An 18,294-nucleotide genomic window follows, 5' to 3' on the forward strand; every position below is an offset into this window, starting at 1 on the left:
AATAAGAGTCATGTGATTGAGGGCTGTTGCTGAGGTTTTTCTTTTTTTTCCAACAACAATAGAAATGACTTAGCTCCTGAGTTAGTGGAAGCAAACACCCTAACACCCAAGGTAAATGCCAAGGCCCAGAGCCCAGCGACCCTAAATTTTATACGACTTTCTCCACCAGTGGTCTCTATGCCAATAGCCAAGTCCAGAGGAAGGAGGAGAGTTTACAACCGAGAATTCTAAACAAGTATCATTTAGTTCCTCCTCACATGCTTTGCTCCACAGACTTGGAGCCCATCTCCAACACAGTTCTCACTCGCTACCTGCCAAGGAACGTGACTTCAATCCACACAGCCCAGAAGGCTCAGCACGAACACTGTTTTCAAGTTTTCCAAACAGTATTTAAGAGTCAGAATAAGTTTTTGTAGAATCTACAAGGGGAGGTGTATCTCTGGGAATCAACCAGAAGAAAGAATCGAAAACTGAAGAGGTATCACAACTAAAGTAGGGTTCATCGTCACCCTGGGGGCCGAGGGCACAGCAAAGAGGCCTTTCTGTTCCCAGGGAGAGCACAAGGGAACAGCACTGATTCACGTACCCATATATACACACGACACACGTGTGAGCCCGCACACAGACACACTATCACACCAGCCTCCAACTGCCCCAGCCCTCCCCGGCTGTACACTCTGAGGACCTCTAGGCTGAAGGGTGACCATACCCTAAGTTGACCGGAAGTGAGCACTGAAGCAGGAATCCTATCCCCACCTGCTAATGTAGCTATCAAGGCCCCTGTGGCGTGTGGGGTGAGACCCGGGATGCCCGGCCTTTGTATTAGCTATCCACTGCCGTGCAACAAGGGACCCCAAGACTTACCTGCCTAAAACAACAAGCACTTATTATTACATGTAATTTTTGAGGGTCAGGAATCCGGGGACAACTGGGTGTTTCTGGCTCAGGGTCTGTCACGAGGTTATGCAGTCAAGATGCTGGCTGAGGCTTGACTAGGGCTGAAAAATCTGCTTCCAAGATGGCTCACTCAAGAGCTGTTGGCTGGAGGCCTCGGTTCTTTTCCACGTAGACTTCTACATGAGTCTGTTTGAGTGTCCTCACAACACGGCAGCTGAGTAAAGGATCAAGAAAGGGCACAGCAGAAGTCGTGACATCCTTTATGACCAAGCCTCAGAAGTTACACACATCATGTCTGCAGTACTGTGTTGGGTCACACAGGTCAGCCCTCTTCAGTGTGGGAGGGAAAGCCACAAGGGCCTGCATTCCAGGAGGCCAGCATCCCTGGGGGCCTTCTTGGACTCCAACTCCCACAGCCTCACAACAGCATTCCTGCCCGGTTCCTAGCATCCCACCAGTCTCCACTGCGGGGTCCTTGGCTGGCATCCTAGTTCTTCTGCTTGGTAGACCCCAAACTGCCAATTCAACAGTGCTCACTTGGGACTTTTAATACTTGTATATTGTTTGAAACTTTTACAGTAAGTATATATATAATTTAAATTTTTTTTAAAGATTGTATTTATTTATTTGAGAGAGAGAAAGAGAGAGAGCACAAGCAGGGGGAGGGGCAGAGGCAGAGGGAGAGGGAGAAGCAGGCTCCCCACTGAGCAGGGACCCCCATGTGGGGCTTGATCCCAGGACCCTGGGATCATGACCTGAGCCGAAGGCAGACACTTAACCAACTGAGCCACCCAGGCAACCCTAAATATTTTTAAAATAAGATACCGATAGATCAAGTTACCCAAATAATTTTTCTGGTCTTTCCAATGTTTATTTATTGTTATTATGAAATTTAAGACTATAATTTTCCAGATTTCTTACCAACTAAAAAAGATTTGGGGTACATATGCCATTTTTCAGACTCAGATTTCTCCATTTTAATTGAATTTAACTACTTGGTGACCACAGCTAGTTACCTTTGCATGAATGTACTTTAAGAATATAGTGACTATTTCTAAGTCTCGCCAACTTATAAGTATATAAAGGTCTTATTAAATACTCAAGGGTATTAAGTTGGCTACAACCACTAGCGGATCCAAAGAAAAGTGGCTCAGACAATAAGGTGATTTCATTCTACCACAGCTCATGAAATTCTACATCTGTTCTACATCTGTGTGAGTCAGTAGCTCTCTGGTGCCATCAAGGGCTCAAGTTCCTTCCTTATTCTACTCTGTCACCCTTGGCAGGTTGACAACTCCCTCACACAGTTGCAAAACGGTCTGTGTCCGTCTCACATCCTCACAGCTACATCCAAAGCAGGGAAAGAATCTCTGTGTCTTGCGCTTCTCATATTTAAGAACAAGAAACCTGTCCCACAAGCGATCCAGAAACTTTCCTTTGTTTCTTATTGGCCAGAAGTATATCACATGGTCATTTTGTTTTCTCAGCAAGAGGGGTGGAATTAGTTCGATGGCCTCAGACTAATCAAAATTCACCCATTGTCCTGGAGCTGAGGGGGACCCAGCCTCCCCGGAAGATGGTCACTCGATACTTGAACTAATCATGGAGGGTGCTAGCTACTAGACAGGCCATCAATAGTGTGGAGTCCGTGGTTTCAGTCCTCATCAGTATACTGCCAGACATCAGCCTCCTCTTCCCAACCCCTAGTGTCACTCTGATATTTCTGGGAAATCCCTGGATGCTATCTCATGAATGCTCAGGAAGAAGCCATGACAAGGTCACCTCCCCACAAAAGAAGTGCTCCCAGGCCTTCCTGCTCTCCCCGGGACTCACACCCAACCTCCACAGTGAAGTGAAATAGCAGAGGAAGTTTCCTGTTCACCTTAGTCTAAGGCATGCTTCTTGAATCTTCTTTTCCTATTCCAGAATTGCCCTCTTCCCTGGATGACTGACAGTGAGAAAATCCACTCCCTTCAAGGGAAATCTCACCTGTGCCCACCTACATGGCACAGAGTGAAGTCTAGTCCTGTGGCCCTCATGAGACAATCACATCAGGAAATAATAGCTCAATAGTAGTAAAATCAGGCTTACTCAGCCTGGAGTAACATGTGCAGGACATCAACAGTGCGGCCTGTACGAATCATGCCAAGCCAAACTCAGGTCGCCATCAATATCTACTCCAAGCACAACATGAATTTCAGGCCTGCATATCTTTCTGTCATTTTGTGATCTCTAGCTCCAATGGCTATAAGCAACTATTTTAGTACGGGCACCCACATAAGGTGGGGGTGGCAAATTTTTTTCTGTACAGGGCTAAATGGTAAATATTTTAGCTTTGAGGCCATACAGTCTCTGTCACAACTACCTGTCCTTGCAGTAGGAAAGTAGCCATAGATGATATGCAAATTAATGTGCATGGCTGTGTTCCAATAAAACTTTATTGACAAAACAGACAGCAGGCCAGATTTGTACACAGGCCACAGTTGACCAAACCCTGATACAAGGCATAGGGCAGTCTAAATCCAAACAGAGAAAAATTTTCCCACAAAAAAAATTAAGATGGCTAGAAATCTTTACTTTGCTAAAATATACACATAATTTTCATTAATAATATTTAAATATTTACTGTCAGGAAAATCTTGAGTTCACGGTTCCCCCCCCCCCAAAAAAAATGGGTGGATACCCAAGACTTTTTAATAGAACAGAAGTCCCAAAGCCAGGTTTAAGCTTTCACCTCTTAGGAGATAGATACTATTTTACATTTTAAGTGACAGTCTTCCCAGCTTCTGAAAATAAATCGTCAAGATTAGAAAAAAGTTCAGTTTCAAGTTTCAGCCAAGACACCATATTACATCAGTGCAGCTCACTGTTGGAAAGCCAAGTACACGCTAGAGTAATGGGCAGGCTCAAAGTCCCATGCCACCCTCCACCAAACCTCTGATTCTACCACATATGTTGTAAAATAGAGAAGCCATGACGATGCCCAAGAATGTTCCAGGAAGACAGAAAGCTCTGCATCACTTCCAATCACAGACATTTGCTGCCCAGAATCATCTTCTTCCACTTGGTATGCTCCAAGCACGTGTTTTACGGGAGAATTGAGTTCCAAACTGAACAGATTTCTAAACTGCTTATTTTACTACATGATTTTACTCAAAAGGCACAGATGCTCTTCTCACTCCCTCCCTGGAGAAAACAGTAATTCACCCTCTGCCACCAACGCAGTCCTAGCAGGAGGATTAAGTCCAGGAAATTTTAATCTCCTTTAAAATAATGCCCATTGATTGTATATAGTAAGCACTTACTGTCCTGATCCACTCTTGTGTGTACTTACTGAAATTTATTTACTCTCTCCCATCATCAATCACGGAATTCCTGCTCAGCAAGGTACTTAGGCAGTATCAGCAAGCTCGCTGTTCAAAGGCTCAGAAAAGCCCTGACTTAACTCGGGACCAGGACTTTGGCAGGGGTGTTCTCCCAGATGTGGAGCACGTGCCAAACACCCCCAAACATGTAGACAAACTAGCAAACGGGAGGGACTGACTGAAACCAAATGCCAAGGAGATCGGTGAGTGGGCAGGTGGTTTTCTTTTTTAATCACTGAACTATGTAAAAAGAAAAAAAAGTATTAAATTTAATAACTGCCTCCTATTGTTTTAAGAATAAGGCAAGTCGCGGCTTTCAGCCTCAATCTAGGTCCAGGTATACACCTTCTGGAAAGCGCTGTGATTGCCACTATTTTATCATAAGGGCATGCCAGGCAGCCCCAGGGCAGATAAAGTAAGTTGTAACAAAGAGAGACCTGGTGCATTTAACACCAAACTATCAGTGTGTGAATCTAGCCTTCTTTAGATTTCAAGAACATTGACATCAGATTCTTTCCTAGCAGTCTTAACCTGCAGCCTCTCTCATATGATTCTTTTTTTCACTCTGACTTCTTCATTACAGGCCTCTAAAACAGTTTTTTCAATACTCCATGATATAAGGTCAGGTGTTGAACAAAGTGATTTCTCACATTTCCCCTTCTATTTCCTATTCCTTCTTTCCTTTTTCCTGACATGGATGGTAAGGAACCCACTAGCTGGGTGGCATGGTAACCCAAGACAGAAAACACATCTTCCGGGGGTGCCTGGGTGGCTCAGTCGGTTGGGCGTCTGCCTTCAGCTCAGGTCGTGACCCCAGCCGCACTGGGTTCCCTGCTCAGCAGGGAGTCTGCTCCTCCCTCACCCTCTGCCTTCCCCCAGCTTGTACTGTCTCCTCTCTCACTCACTCTCTCTCTTTCAAATAAATAAATAAAATCTTTTAGAAAAAGAAAAACAAAAAGAACACATCTTCCTGCTCTTCTTTTTCCCGATTGAAGCACATTCAACAACAGCTCAAGCAACCACTTGGCCCCATCAGACTCCCTCTGACCATGACCCCAGGTCTAGGAACCACATTTTGAGAACCTAGGGAACTTCTCTGGGGCATGAGACCATGATGGGGACTAATAGAATCACCTAGGAACTTCACGGAAGCAAATTCTGTGAACACAACCTGGCACAGCGGCCTCCACATCGGGCAGAAGCAGGATTCATCTGCTGCCAGATCCAGGGTTTGGAAGCAGGGTAAGTTGAGTCAGATAAGGCCAGGCCTGGGAATATAAGGAGATCCTAGAGCTCAAACAAAGACTGCAAGAGGCAATGAGCCTTGTAATCCCAGCCCGGAGCTGGAGCCATATGAACTGTGTTTGAATTCTCGCCCTGCACTCTTCTTTGACCATGGACAAGTCCCCTCATATTATCAAAATACAGTTTCTTCCCCTAGAAAATGGTGTTGGTAATCCTAGCTAGAACTTCAGGGAGTTGAGGTAATCCATGAAAACCATGCAAAGTGTGTTTGGAAGATTCCAAATAGGTTGACTGTAAATGCCCAATAAATCCCTAGCATGGGAATAAGGCCAACAATTGCGACTTATTGGACTAAAAGACCAGCAAAGACCTGGGTACAAAAGCTTCGTCTACACTAAGAAAAAGATGAAATACAAATAACACCTTGGCCAGAGGTGAAAGTAAGGTGTGTGGCACAGGTTTTCTGCCTGGCTGGGAACAAGGTATCTCCAAGTGGTGTGCACATTTGCCACGTGGCTGCATTTAGGAGCTCAGTCCTCAGAATAGTCAGGGGACACCGGAGCTTGGGGCAAGGTATCAGTTGTTGGAAAATCGAGGTAAAAGACAGAATCCAGTTGTGCTGCCAACATCAGAGGGTGAGCAGATGATTAGGCAAAGATGAGCGGCTGATGGAGGACTGGGCCCTCCAGGTTTCAGAGCAGGGCTAAGCATGCAGCTAAAAATGGTGCATACAGAGAAAGGCAAAGGAATTCAGCCCTAACGGTCAAAGAGAGGAAGAGCAGAGAACAAACAGATGAGGGTATCTATAGGCTTATGCCTAGCAAGGAGCATGAAGTAGTCTACAAGGCCCAAGTCCCCTCCCCTTAGGACTAAGCCAAGTTGAGACCCGCCCTGTTACCCCCTTCTTATCTCTGACCTCCCAGCCTTTGGATTCTACCTGCTTAGACCTCTCATACTTGTCTTCGTTGATTACCCCGAAATTGACCTCTCATCTGTCTACACCTGAAGTCTACTCCTTCCTAGCTGGAATCACAGTCCCTTGCCTTTTGACCTGGTCTGTCACCTTGCTGCCCACAATGAAAAGATCAAACTATGCTGAAGCTTGTGCCCCACACACCTTGCGGTGATGGGCGTCGTCAATGCTAATGAGTCCAACTCCACAATCCGTTTCTTCAAAATAAGCAATGCTCTAACAATATTCATAAAAATGATTTTCCTGCCCTCATGGTTTTCATGTTGCCCAAATAAGGATGACTTCGCTTTGTTTGCCAATTCCAATTGCTTAGCAATGGCTGTCTGGGATGTGTGTGTATTTTTAATTATTTAATTAATTTTCTTTTTATTTTTTTAAATAATTTTTTAAATCAGATAAACATGCATGTTTAAAATTAATAGTCAAATAATTCTACAAGGTTTATTACAAAAAGATGGTCGTGTCTTATCTCCCTCAGCCCCATATCCCCCTTTCATGAGGTAATTACTTTCATGACTTTCCACCAATTAGAAGAAATTGGTCTCTAAGTCTTTAAACAACAGTTTTGTAAATCTACCATTCAGTTCTTTTTTTTCTTCCAGTCTTGGCATTATTTATTGACCTCCTACTATAAAATTTAAAGATTTTATTCTTTTTCTTTTCTCCATCTCACTGTACTCACATACCTTTCCCATCTTTTCATCTTCCCAAAATAAGTATAATTTTGTAATTTTAGATAGACCAATATTTGGAGTTTATAGTATCATTACTATATAAATACTATTCACATATAATAACTATAATTATTTTTCCTCTTCTGTGCAACTTTTTATTTTCCCTGGAATTAATAATTGCCTTATAGTCTTCATTTACTTAATTTTCTATGTACTTATCATTAATTTAATACCTATCTTTAACAGTTGTCTAAATCTCTTCTGAAGACTCCCAACACAGGGGATAGTCTATTAATTTCATCTTCCTGAAGAAGTATGTTCAGGAACTTTCTAATCTGTTCCATACCTCTATGCCTGATACACTGTCTCCCTGGTGTCTCCCTGCACCATCCTTCTGTGGATTCCTTTTGCTCCCAGCTTCCTGTGTCTCATATCTAGCTCTTCCTCAGTTTATACCTTTATTTTCACGGAACACATCTACCAGTCACCTCCTAAAAAAAAGGTATGTGGGAAGGAAATAGTTTTGAGGATTAGTACATCTGAAGATTCCCCCACATATCCAACTGGTCCTTGGAATGGGTATCAAATTCCGGGCTGACAATAATTTGAAAGCATATGGCTCTATTGTTCTCTACATTAAAAAGCCACTCTGATCCCAGTCCTTTATGTGACTTACTTGTTGTCTTTCTAAAAGCTTGTAGGATCTTCTTTGTCTTCAATACTCTGAAATCTCATAATGAAGAGCCCTTGATGTCGGTCTATTTTCATCCATTTTGAGGGTTCTTAATGAACCCTTTCAGTCTGGAAGCTTATGCCCTTCCAGAGAAATTTTTCTTGAATTGTTTGGTTGATGAATTTCTCCTCTCCATCTTCTCTATTTCCTTCTTCGGGGATTTTCATTATTCAAATGTTGGAGCTCTCGAACTGTCCTTAAAAATTGTTTTCATTAATATCTCATCCTCTCTTTTACATCTCCTTCTATTTTTGCTTTATTTCAGGGAGATTTACTCAAACTTATCTTCCATCTTTGTACCGAGTTTTTCATTTTTGCCATTATATTTTTAAATTTTAAGAGTCTATTTTTTATCCACTGAATATTCCTTTTTAAATAGTATTCTTTTCTTATTTCATGCATGTCATGTCTTCTCTCATCTCCCCATATTAATTATATGCCTTAATTTTAAAATTTTTCTTCTCCTGTTTAATCTCTGTTTCTTCCAAGTTGCTTTGTTTCTGTTTCCTTCCCTCTCTCTCTCTAGCTCTTTCTCTCTCAATATTGGAGCTTTCCTCAGATGTTTTTGCAATCTTTGGTTTTCTGCTCATATTTAAGTGTGGACTGAAGACCCGATTTTAATCAGGCTCACTCCCAGGTCTGATATAATGTTTATCCTTTTCTTTTCCCCTGGAGTCACTTTTCACATGTTATTGGCCACAGGGGAGGGGGCCTCCTCCATGTCACTAGAGGGGCTCACAATTTCTTTAGCCACTCCAATCTTGGGCCCTAGAGGTCCTGGGCGTGGCTGGGCACATGGGGCACGTTCCCATCATCTTGGAGGGGCACTGGATAGTTGTAGGCTGTGGCCTGGTGAAGGAGCTGAGGAGGCCAGAATTACAGTGAGCCCCCCAATGGTGAAGGATGCAACCAGCCCCAGCTCCTTGGCCCAGGTAACTCTGAGGTAGGCAGTGGGTCTCCCAGCCATTTTGATCACAGCAGCAGCTGTGGTGACAAGGATATAATGTTTATCTTAAAGAAAGATCAGGATTGTTTCTGTATCTCATTAATCATGTTCGATGATAGTCACCAAGAAGGATTCCATCAGTGTCACATTGAACAGTGCATCAGTTACCATTAAGGGCAGGAAATTAGAATTAAATGAGTAAAGTCCATGGCAGGCTAGATATAGGGGGTAAAAAATCATCAGAAGATGGGGCGCCTGGGTAGTGCAGTCGTTAAGCGTCTGCCTTCGGCTCAGGGCGTGATCCCGGCATTCCGGGATCGAGCCCCACATCGGACTCCTCGGCTGGGAGCCTGCTCTTCCTCTCCCTCTCCCCTGCTGTGTTCCCTCTCTCTCTGGCTGTCTCTCTGTCACATAAATAAATAAAATCTTTTTTAAAAAAAATCATCAGAAAAGCTCTCTTCCAAGGTTTCTGGAATTATCGAATGTCTTTCCACTGAAATTTTTAAAGAATGAAGCAGAAAAACTGCCTTTCCAAATGGCTTAAGGACTAAATTAGCCAACACTCTCACCTGGATTCAGGTGAGATTCTCATCTGATTCAAAAATCAGATACTCACCACAAGACTAAACTCACTGTACTACACAGCGATGCCAGCAATTGTCCCCAACCACACACCCTTTCTTGGAAGAAAGTAAGTTCACATCCCTGGAAAGAACAGTCCTGTGTACCTCTGTCCTCCACCACACCTGAATGGACCATAAATGGACCTAACTCAAACTGGGCCTCTCTGATTCTCTCTCTTGGGATATGGGAAATAGGACACTGAGAAACAGTGAAATGGTAGGGACTCCCTGACTAAAAGGTTAAATAGGGTCAAAGCCAGAGTTTATACAATGGCCAAACAAATTTTTAAAAAAATAATAATCCATGAGATAGAGAGAGAATGCCAATATGTAGAAAGTAGTAGAAGCAAGCAGATTTACAGAAAAAGCAGAGATAAGAAAAGGCATAGTGCCACCAGCGACTGAAGAAATGGTTTTGGAAAACTGACTTTCCAGATGATTTGGTGTATGTCCCTTACCTCCCCTGTGTCCTTTCAGTAAATTCACCTTGTACTTGAGGTAGTGTGTATGAGCTTCTGTTCTTTGTCATCAAAGGATAAAATATTCATCAAGTATAATGGTCCGGACCCATGAAGAAAAAGATGGCACACCAAACAGGGTAACAGAGGAAAGTCGAATAAATGGATTATTTACAAAGAGGGGCAGAGTGTAAGGAAACCAGCCTCACATCTAGCAACAACGGGGAGCTGTTACTACCGTGTAGCTGAAAGGGCAAGAGAAGGAAGCATTTGTCTTAGACTGGAGAGAGGAGGGACTTTCCAGCAGGAGCTATGGTCGTGGGTAGATGGACACAGACATGCCACAGCACCCTAGCAGGAAGGGAACCAAGAGAATAAAGATCCTGGCCTTACTCCCTTCCTGCCCTGCATATACCATAGATGCCTCCTACTGTCAAACCCATTAAAAGACAGAGGGCAAAGGAGCCTCCAGTGTAGTCAGTGGATGGAGAAAGATGGTGAGTAGACCTGAAGAGAAAAATGGAAAGTACCTAGCACTCAAAGAAACTTCTGTCCACATTTTCTGGGAAAACCTAACTCTCCTCTCTTGAACCCTGGGTAACTTCTTTTTAGCCTCTCTGCTAACCAAGAATGGAGGAGCACAACAGAAATTCAAATGTGTCCCCGTCAAATTCAGCTTCCTGATAGATTACTCATCTACTCATTCTCATTTAATTACAAAGTAGCACCAAGGGACGCCTGGGTGGCTCAGTCAGTTAAGAGTCTGCCTTCCGCTCAAGTCATGATCCCAGGGTCCTGGGATGGAGTCCTGCATCGGGCTCCTTGCTCAGCAGGGAGCCTGCTTCTCCCTCTGCCTGCCGCTCTCCCTTCTTGTGCTCTCTCTCTGACAAACAAATAAATAAAATCTTTAAAAAAAAAAAAGTAGCACCAATCCTTCAGTCATAGATAAAACATGTTAGTCATGGATTTCCTTCAGAATTTAGAAATAGAAATTCCAGGTTGTCCATTTATGAGCACGCATGAATACAAATATATGGAAAGCCCATTTCGTTTTCCTGCAGAATTTCCAAGACAAAGATACATGCCTTCTACTTCCCTCCTGCCTCCCCAGAACATCTTATCATCTTATGCAGTAATTCTCAATCTATAGGGATAAAGCATAAAATAATCAGTGAATGAGAATGAGCACACACACACACACACACACACACACATATCCTCCTTGGATGTCAGAGGCCACATAAATTAGAAACTTTCTCTCGGAGAAGAAGTTTGAAAAAGTAAAATTCTAACTTAAGGATATTATATTTCCTTCAAATTTACCATTACTCCTAATGAATGAGAACATGTCTAAATAATCTTAAGTTATGACAGAAACTTGGCACAAGAAGGTCAGAAGTTCTAGAACCACCCATGTGGCTCCATAATGTCTTCATCTCCACAACGGGCCCTGGCAGAACTCTGTCAGGGCAGGCATTAGAGGTGCCAGTGAGCCTCAATTGCATTTCACCCCTGCTGTCTGGTCTTTGATGAGCAGATAAGATTGGTGATGAGCCTTTCATCTTTAGGTCACAGTTCGAAGCCCTGCATCAGAGTCATAGTTAAAAGCTGCTCCTTCTGGAGATGGTGGGAAATGAGTGGGTGTACTCAGCCCACCTCTTCCTAGATGAAAGCTGTCTAACAAAACCACCCCAACACATCTGGCACTAATTAATCAGTGCAGATTCCTGTGGGGAGGAAAGGGAGACTGGGAAGAAGCTCTGAACTCATAGAGACTCTGGGAGACAGAGTTTGGTCCAATTATGGCAAAACACAAAACAGCCTGGAAATGCTACTTTGAAATTGCCAGCTCTAATCATGGGATCTCAAAGTGTAAGAAAGGCCCTGTTTACATTATATTGGTGGGCTGGGACCACATGAATATTAACATCTTCCCTTCAGGAGTGAGAACCTTTCCGTGCTGGTGTGATACTCCTACATAAGATTATAATACTGAAGGTTTTCATCTGCTGTAGGATCCAAGTTTCCCAACACCCAAAGACTTTCAATGAGTTGTATTTTCTCCTAATGAGTACTGATGTGAATGGGCAGTAGCAGCATTAGGTGATAAACTCTTGGCAGAATTGGTCCGCATGCCTTCTTAATGTCTGGTGCTAAATTATCACTCAGATCACCACTAGCATAGGCCCAAAGAAACAGAGAATACAGATAAAGCTGGGAGGCAGGTGAAGGATAGAACATATGTAATGTTACTCTGTCTATCTAACGGGGGGAGCCACTGGGCCATCAGGGAGATAAATCTAAACAAAAATAATTGCCCATAGCTACAGGTCGGCAAGACCCAATGCACTAAAGCACACAGCGGTCTGTGTCCTCCTGCGGATGAGTCCTATGGAAAACAGGGGAAGAGTCAAACTCACGAGATTCAAGGGGCTGCATGGGGATTAGCCATAGATACCATTTATTCACCCTGCCTTTTATGAAGATAAATAAAAGTTTTTAAAAAAGATAAATAGACTTGCCTGGTTCGCAAATTTTTTGCAAAACTCCAAAAACGACATTGTATATTCTCTCTCTACTGGGGAGAATAGAGGAAAGGGACAATTGGGGAGAAGAGTACCAACCAGGTCATAACAAAGTTTTAATCTGTGAGATGAGATTGTGTTATCCACTGCATCCTACATTTGGGACTAAAAATCCTCCCAGATCTGGCAGAAAATATCTATTAGCATTTTCTTTGAACTGATCTCTTGCCCAGCAGATTGCAAAAGAGTGTTTGCATTATGATTTCATTTTATATAAAATTATAAATACAAATACAGACACAGATGCCTCAAGAGATGACTGGACCAAAGTTGTAAAAGTATGTAGAATAGTTATAGCTGGATGGTAGGCATTCAGGGGACTTCATAAGTTTCAACTTTGTTTGATTTTTCTACAAAGAATATGTGTTATCTTCATAAACAAAAAAGCACTTAAAATAATTTTCCTTAAATTAATCATAAGCCAGCATATTCAGAAATTTTATTATACAAGCAAGAGAGAGAATGAAGATTATTAAATGCCTCCCTTGCACTCAGGACTGTGTATGCCACAAACCCTGTGAATTATTATTTTTATTTTACATATAAGAAACAAAAGCTCAGACAGTTTGACTAACCTGATCAAGACTTCTGCAAATGTTATCAATGTTTCAGCAAAGCAGAAGTCCAGGGCTGGCTACTCTTCCCCTTAGCTTGAGAAAGAATCTCAGGAAAAGAGAAAGTCTGGGGTGGAAACGCCAGCCTGGGAACTGACTCTCCAAGCTCCCCTTGAGCCTCCCTAAAGGCACAGCTGCCCTTTGTGGATCCATCAATACGAGCACATTGCCCTCCTAGCAGAGGTGTGGCCAAAACAAAGGCGAGTAAGATGTCTTATGATCGTTGAGTAGCAGGAATAGCTGTGCGGACTCACATACCACCCATGACATGGTCTGGAGAACATCCACAGTGAAGGCAGTAGACCATTATTTGAAGTCCAGTTGACCCCACATCAAAGCACAGCACAGAGGATCAGAAACCTAGGCTTTAGCCACGCTTATAATCACTTGAAATAGCCACACTTCTCTGAGCTCCAGTTTCCTCAGCAGTAAAGCAAAAGCGTGTGCCTAGAAAATCTCTAAAGGCCTTTCCAGTTCTAGGAATCTATAATCCATGATCTAATTCCAACCATGGCTTCTCTTGGAGTCATTCAACAATTGCCCTAGCACGTTCAACTGGTCCACCAGACATTGCTTCGGGGCCTAGAATTACGTGTGCTAAGTCAGAGATGTAGAACGTCTTTTGTAATCTGCGTAGGATTTTGCTACCTACTTAGCTTTGTTTCATAACCCGCAATTATCTTTGAAAAACAGACAAATCTATTTACTCTCTATCATCTCTGTTCCAAATGAGGCCAATCTCTCCCTCCCCTTCTGAATAGAAAATCCCAAAATCTCAGGTGGGAGTCAGGATAACTCAGGAGATTTGGCAGGATGAGTTTGGACTCTTTCCCACTGGGTCCCAAATGCTTTATTTCCTAAGAGCTGCTTTTGTAAGGCCACCAAGAAAGGCTGAGTTAACAGTTCAAATTTATAAATAGTTTTTGCAAATTAAACAGAATTCTCTATCTGAAAGGCAACCAGTAGAGTGGTTCTGTCTCCTATATTATTTCCTCACAAGCAAACATTCAAAATGCCAATGAAAGCCCCTTGGTGCAGCAGGTAGGCACTTTCTTATCAAAACGGACCAGAAGAGTGAGCTGAACCACCCAGGAAATCATATATCCACCCCTTAATAATATTAACCGGGAAAATCTCAGAGACAATGATAGCACGAACAATCATAAACATGGGCTGCAGATGGCTGAACACAATAGTCAAACTCAATTGCTATTTGGAAAGAATCAACCAGAAATGAATTTAAATATGTGGTTCAGAGGTCAGCTTCTAGTATTTTATCTGGTGCAATCCATAGCCTGCTTCCCAGGGTAGGTGGGCAAAGACACCAAGTCTTTTTGATAAGGGAACTGCCTTCTCCGATTTGGAAATTCTGCATAAACAGCAGGAAGCCACTCCAACCTCCCGCGGAGGCACCATGACCCAAAGATGCACTGACCTCTCCCTCGCTCCTCATCCTTCACAGGGCAACTTGTGGGCCAAGGGGTATCTCTGAAAGTTTGCTCTTCGTGGTCTCTGAATAGTCATTTGCAGTATTCATTCCAAGAAATCAATTTTCTGAAGTCTATTTCATAGACTTTAATAAGTTCTCTATTTAAAAAACAACCTGCGAGGGGTGCCTGGCTGACTCAGTCGGAAAAGCATGGGATTCTTAATCTCAGGGTCATGAGTTTGAGCCCCATGTTGGGCGTAGAGATTACTTAAATAGATAAAACTTAAAAAAAAAAAAACTTTCAAACTCTCTATTCAAATATATTTCACACATTCTTATTGAGTCCTTTGACAAACCCTGTGTTATCTTCTTTCTCTCTAAAATATGATACGTTTTAATTGGGTCAAGGATATGTGTGTATTGTTTTTTTTTAGAGAATTGTTTTTTCATTTCTAGAGACATGTTGTATCTGAGGGTACATCCTAGTCCAAGTTAATAAAAGCATCTGTTTGCCTTCCCTGCCTTGGCATGTTCCATCTTTTAAAGAGTCTAATGAGTGACTCATATTTTTGGCTGACTTTTTCTTGAATATCAGGTCTTCTCTGAGTAAGCAACCTATCTTCTACACAGATACTGCACGCCTGCCCGCCCACCCACCCCAGTTTAAGTGCTATTTGTCCTGCTTCCTCTGATAGGAACAACTATTCAAATTCTGTCTTCCCACTCACTTCTTAAGCTTCGAGAATGGGTGGGGTAGGAGAATTTGATGGCACCAGTTCTGAGATTCATTGCTGTATCTCTACTTTTGAACATGTCATGACTAAGCACCAGAAGACCCGAAATCCACGTATGATTTACTTTTTGCCTCCATGGATGCTTTCAAACCTGATTCTAAATACCAACATAATGCAAGGAACTTTACATACCCAAGTAGACAGGAAGGAAAGTTATTCAGTTTGGCCAGTAATGCTCATCTTCCCCTTCACCCAACTCATTTCCAATTCTCTCATCCTTAAGGTGTTACCTGTCCCAGGAAGCTTCCCTTGGTCCCAGCACTACCCACCTTTGGTTCTCTCTCACTCCTCTCTGGATGTTTGACATCTCTATCATTGCATTTAATTTCACTGTATTATCTGTTCACAGGTCTCTTTCCTCAATGAAAACAGGAACTAAATATTTTTCATTTTTGATTGTCTATGCTTGATCCAGTCTAGCACATAAAAGGCATCCATTCAGAGTGAGAATTGATGGTCATTAATGTTGTTCAACTGCTGTCTGAGTCATTTAAGAAAATAAGAATTTTAGACTCGGAGGCAAAAATGTATGTAATTAGTAAGAAAAATATCTGAGAGCCCTCTGTAGAAACTTAAAAAAAAAAAAAAGCATTACAAATGGCTGCTTGTTCTCCCATGCATTCATGCATGTATTTCACTCTGCCTTCTGCTAAGATTGGATATTTATGTAACCCAGTAGGCTCCATCACCTCAGCGACCACCAGACGCATCTCCACCACCACCTCTACCACCTCCACAACTTCCTGCACCACTCCTTCAGCCTCCTCCACCACTTCCAGTGCAATACCCACTCCCACCACCATCTCCACCAATGTCCTCACCTCCTCCACTATCTCCACTCCCTCTGCCACCTCCTCTGCCTCTTCTAATACCTTGACCACCTCCTTCATAACCTTCTTGGTTATTACCTCCACCACCCCTAGTACCTCCATCACCTTCTCCACCAACTCTTCTTCCACCACCCCGCCTTCATCATCTTCATTATCACCTCCACCTCCTCCAACACCTCAACCATAACCTTCACCACCTTTATTACCACCACTACCTCCACCACCAGCTCTACCCCTTTCGACTCCACCATTTTTACAACCATCTCTTCCACCCCCTCCATCTCCAACTCTACCACTTGTCCCACTTGCATAACCTCTTGGACTACTTCATCTTCTTCCTCCACTACACCCTTCACCTCTATCTCCTTCTTTGTCACCACAGCCTCCACTCCCCCCACCATTACCTCCCCCTGCATCCTTACCTCCTCCATCATCACTAGTGTTTCTCCTCAAGGATCATCTTCCTCAAATATATTTGGGGAATATATTTGGGGAATATAAAGGAGATTGATTTCATAATCCTTTCTGCTTCTTCACTACCTCTTGCTTTCTTTCCTGCTCCCACCACTTCTGTCTTCTTTTCACACCCCGGTACCCCACAGACACCTTTAGACCTATTATAAAGCTACCAGAGATCCTGCCTTCGATACACGTTTAAAAATGAAATTGGTTTGCAAAGCTTCGCTGGAAGTTGAGGAAGCTTGGGGAAGAGTTCAGTGAAAGCGGAAAATCATAAAAGTGTGTCTTCCTGTCCTCCAGCAGTGAGCACCTCTGTTCTATGATTCTCAAACCTATTTCTTCTGTTGTTCTCAAACCATCACTAGAAAGGGTCCCATCTAGTGGCCACAGAGTAGAAATGTAGGATGATTCTTCCCTCTCTTGTAGGCCTTGAAACCAAAATTTTATGCAAAAGAAGTACAACACAAGCTATTTTACCCACTGACAATGACTTTAGCCAAGGCAAAACAGCCTAGAAACAAAGTACAACATAAACTGGGCATGCTGCCTCTCCAGAGATAAAACGAGTCTGGACTGAAATCCAAAAGGTCTGTCCATTCCCAAATGGTTGCACTCTTTCTTTCATGAATATTACAGCAGAAAAAAAAAATATTTAGCCTTCTGTTACATGTGTTTGTGATGACTGAGAACAACACAGTAAAAACTCAAGGCATAACGAGATATAAACATACAAAGGCGATTTACCATAAAAGTCTAACTCATCAAGCCCTCTGTCTCCCATTGGAAACTTTGATGGGAAGGCATGGAGATTTTCGGGTGTTACAGTGGCCACCAGGGGGAGGTAAGCTTGAAGGATGAACAAATCCTAGATCTAGGTAACTCCCCTTGGAACAGACTCTAAACAGATAAAACAAGAACTTGTATAAAAGTCACTGGAACAACTAGTTCCAACGCCACCAATTTGGTTCCTTCTTGTTCTCTGTAATTTTGAATGCTAGGCTTAAAGGGGGGGGGCGGGGAATGAAGAAATAAGGACCTGTATTTTTTCAACCAAATACAAATGTTTTAAGCACTGAATCTCTATACCCCAAACTAAGGAACATTCAGAATAATGAGTCATATTGAGCTCTACATTTTATTCTCTCACAAGGTAGAATGAAGAATGAATACAGAGAAGAGGAACTTTCTAAGATTGTAATGATCATCCACCATGTTCTAAGAAGTGGCTTGTGAGTGTTAACCACCTCAGTATGGGTGTGACTAAGGTATGTGCAGGGAAAATCTTGTTTCCAGGGAAATCCTGGGTCTTCTTTCTCAAATCTCATCTGGTGACAATGATAGGAAACTTGTGGTGGTATTTCTTTTATCTCCTTCAGTTTAGTAATGTTATTTTAAATCAAACTAAAGGTTCAGTATCACTGAATTTAAAGAATTAGTGGCAAGCATTTGCCATGCCCTCCGCCCAGACCCACGTCCTCACTCCCTTGTGCTGTTCAGCTCTCACCTCAAGCCAAACCCTTTCAGAAAGGTCTGGAGCGAACACCTCATCCAAAATAGCAAACGCCTCCGTTCACCTGTCATCATCTGTCCCCTCATCCTACTTTATTTTCCTTCTCTTGTTTGTTTTCTTTTTCTTATTTACTTATCTAACACTGCTTTATTTTTCCTT

General features: G+C 42.7%; 1 long non-coding RNA gene and 1 pseudogene across 2 annotated transcripts in view; both read right to left on the reverse strand.

Annotated features, from left to right (window-relative positions):
* Window positions 1–18,294, reverse strand: part of LOC123795700 (uncharacterized) — a 288,542-nt gene that overhangs the window by 83,475 nt on the left and 186,773 nt on the right. The window lies entirely within an intron of this gene.
* On the reverse strand, window positions 7,324–9,297 carry LOC148107112 (NADH dehydrogenase [ubiquinone] 1 alpha subcomplex subunit 3 pseudogene; annotated as a pseudogene).

This window comes from Ursus americanus, chromosome 35 (assembly GCF_024610735.1).
Source record: "Ursus americanus isolate L20-20 chromosome 35, mUrsAme1.1.p, whole genome shotgun sequence".
Taxonomy (NCBI): domain Eukaryota; kingdom Metazoa; phylum Chordata; class Mammalia; order Carnivora; family Ursidae; genus Ursus; species Ursus americanus.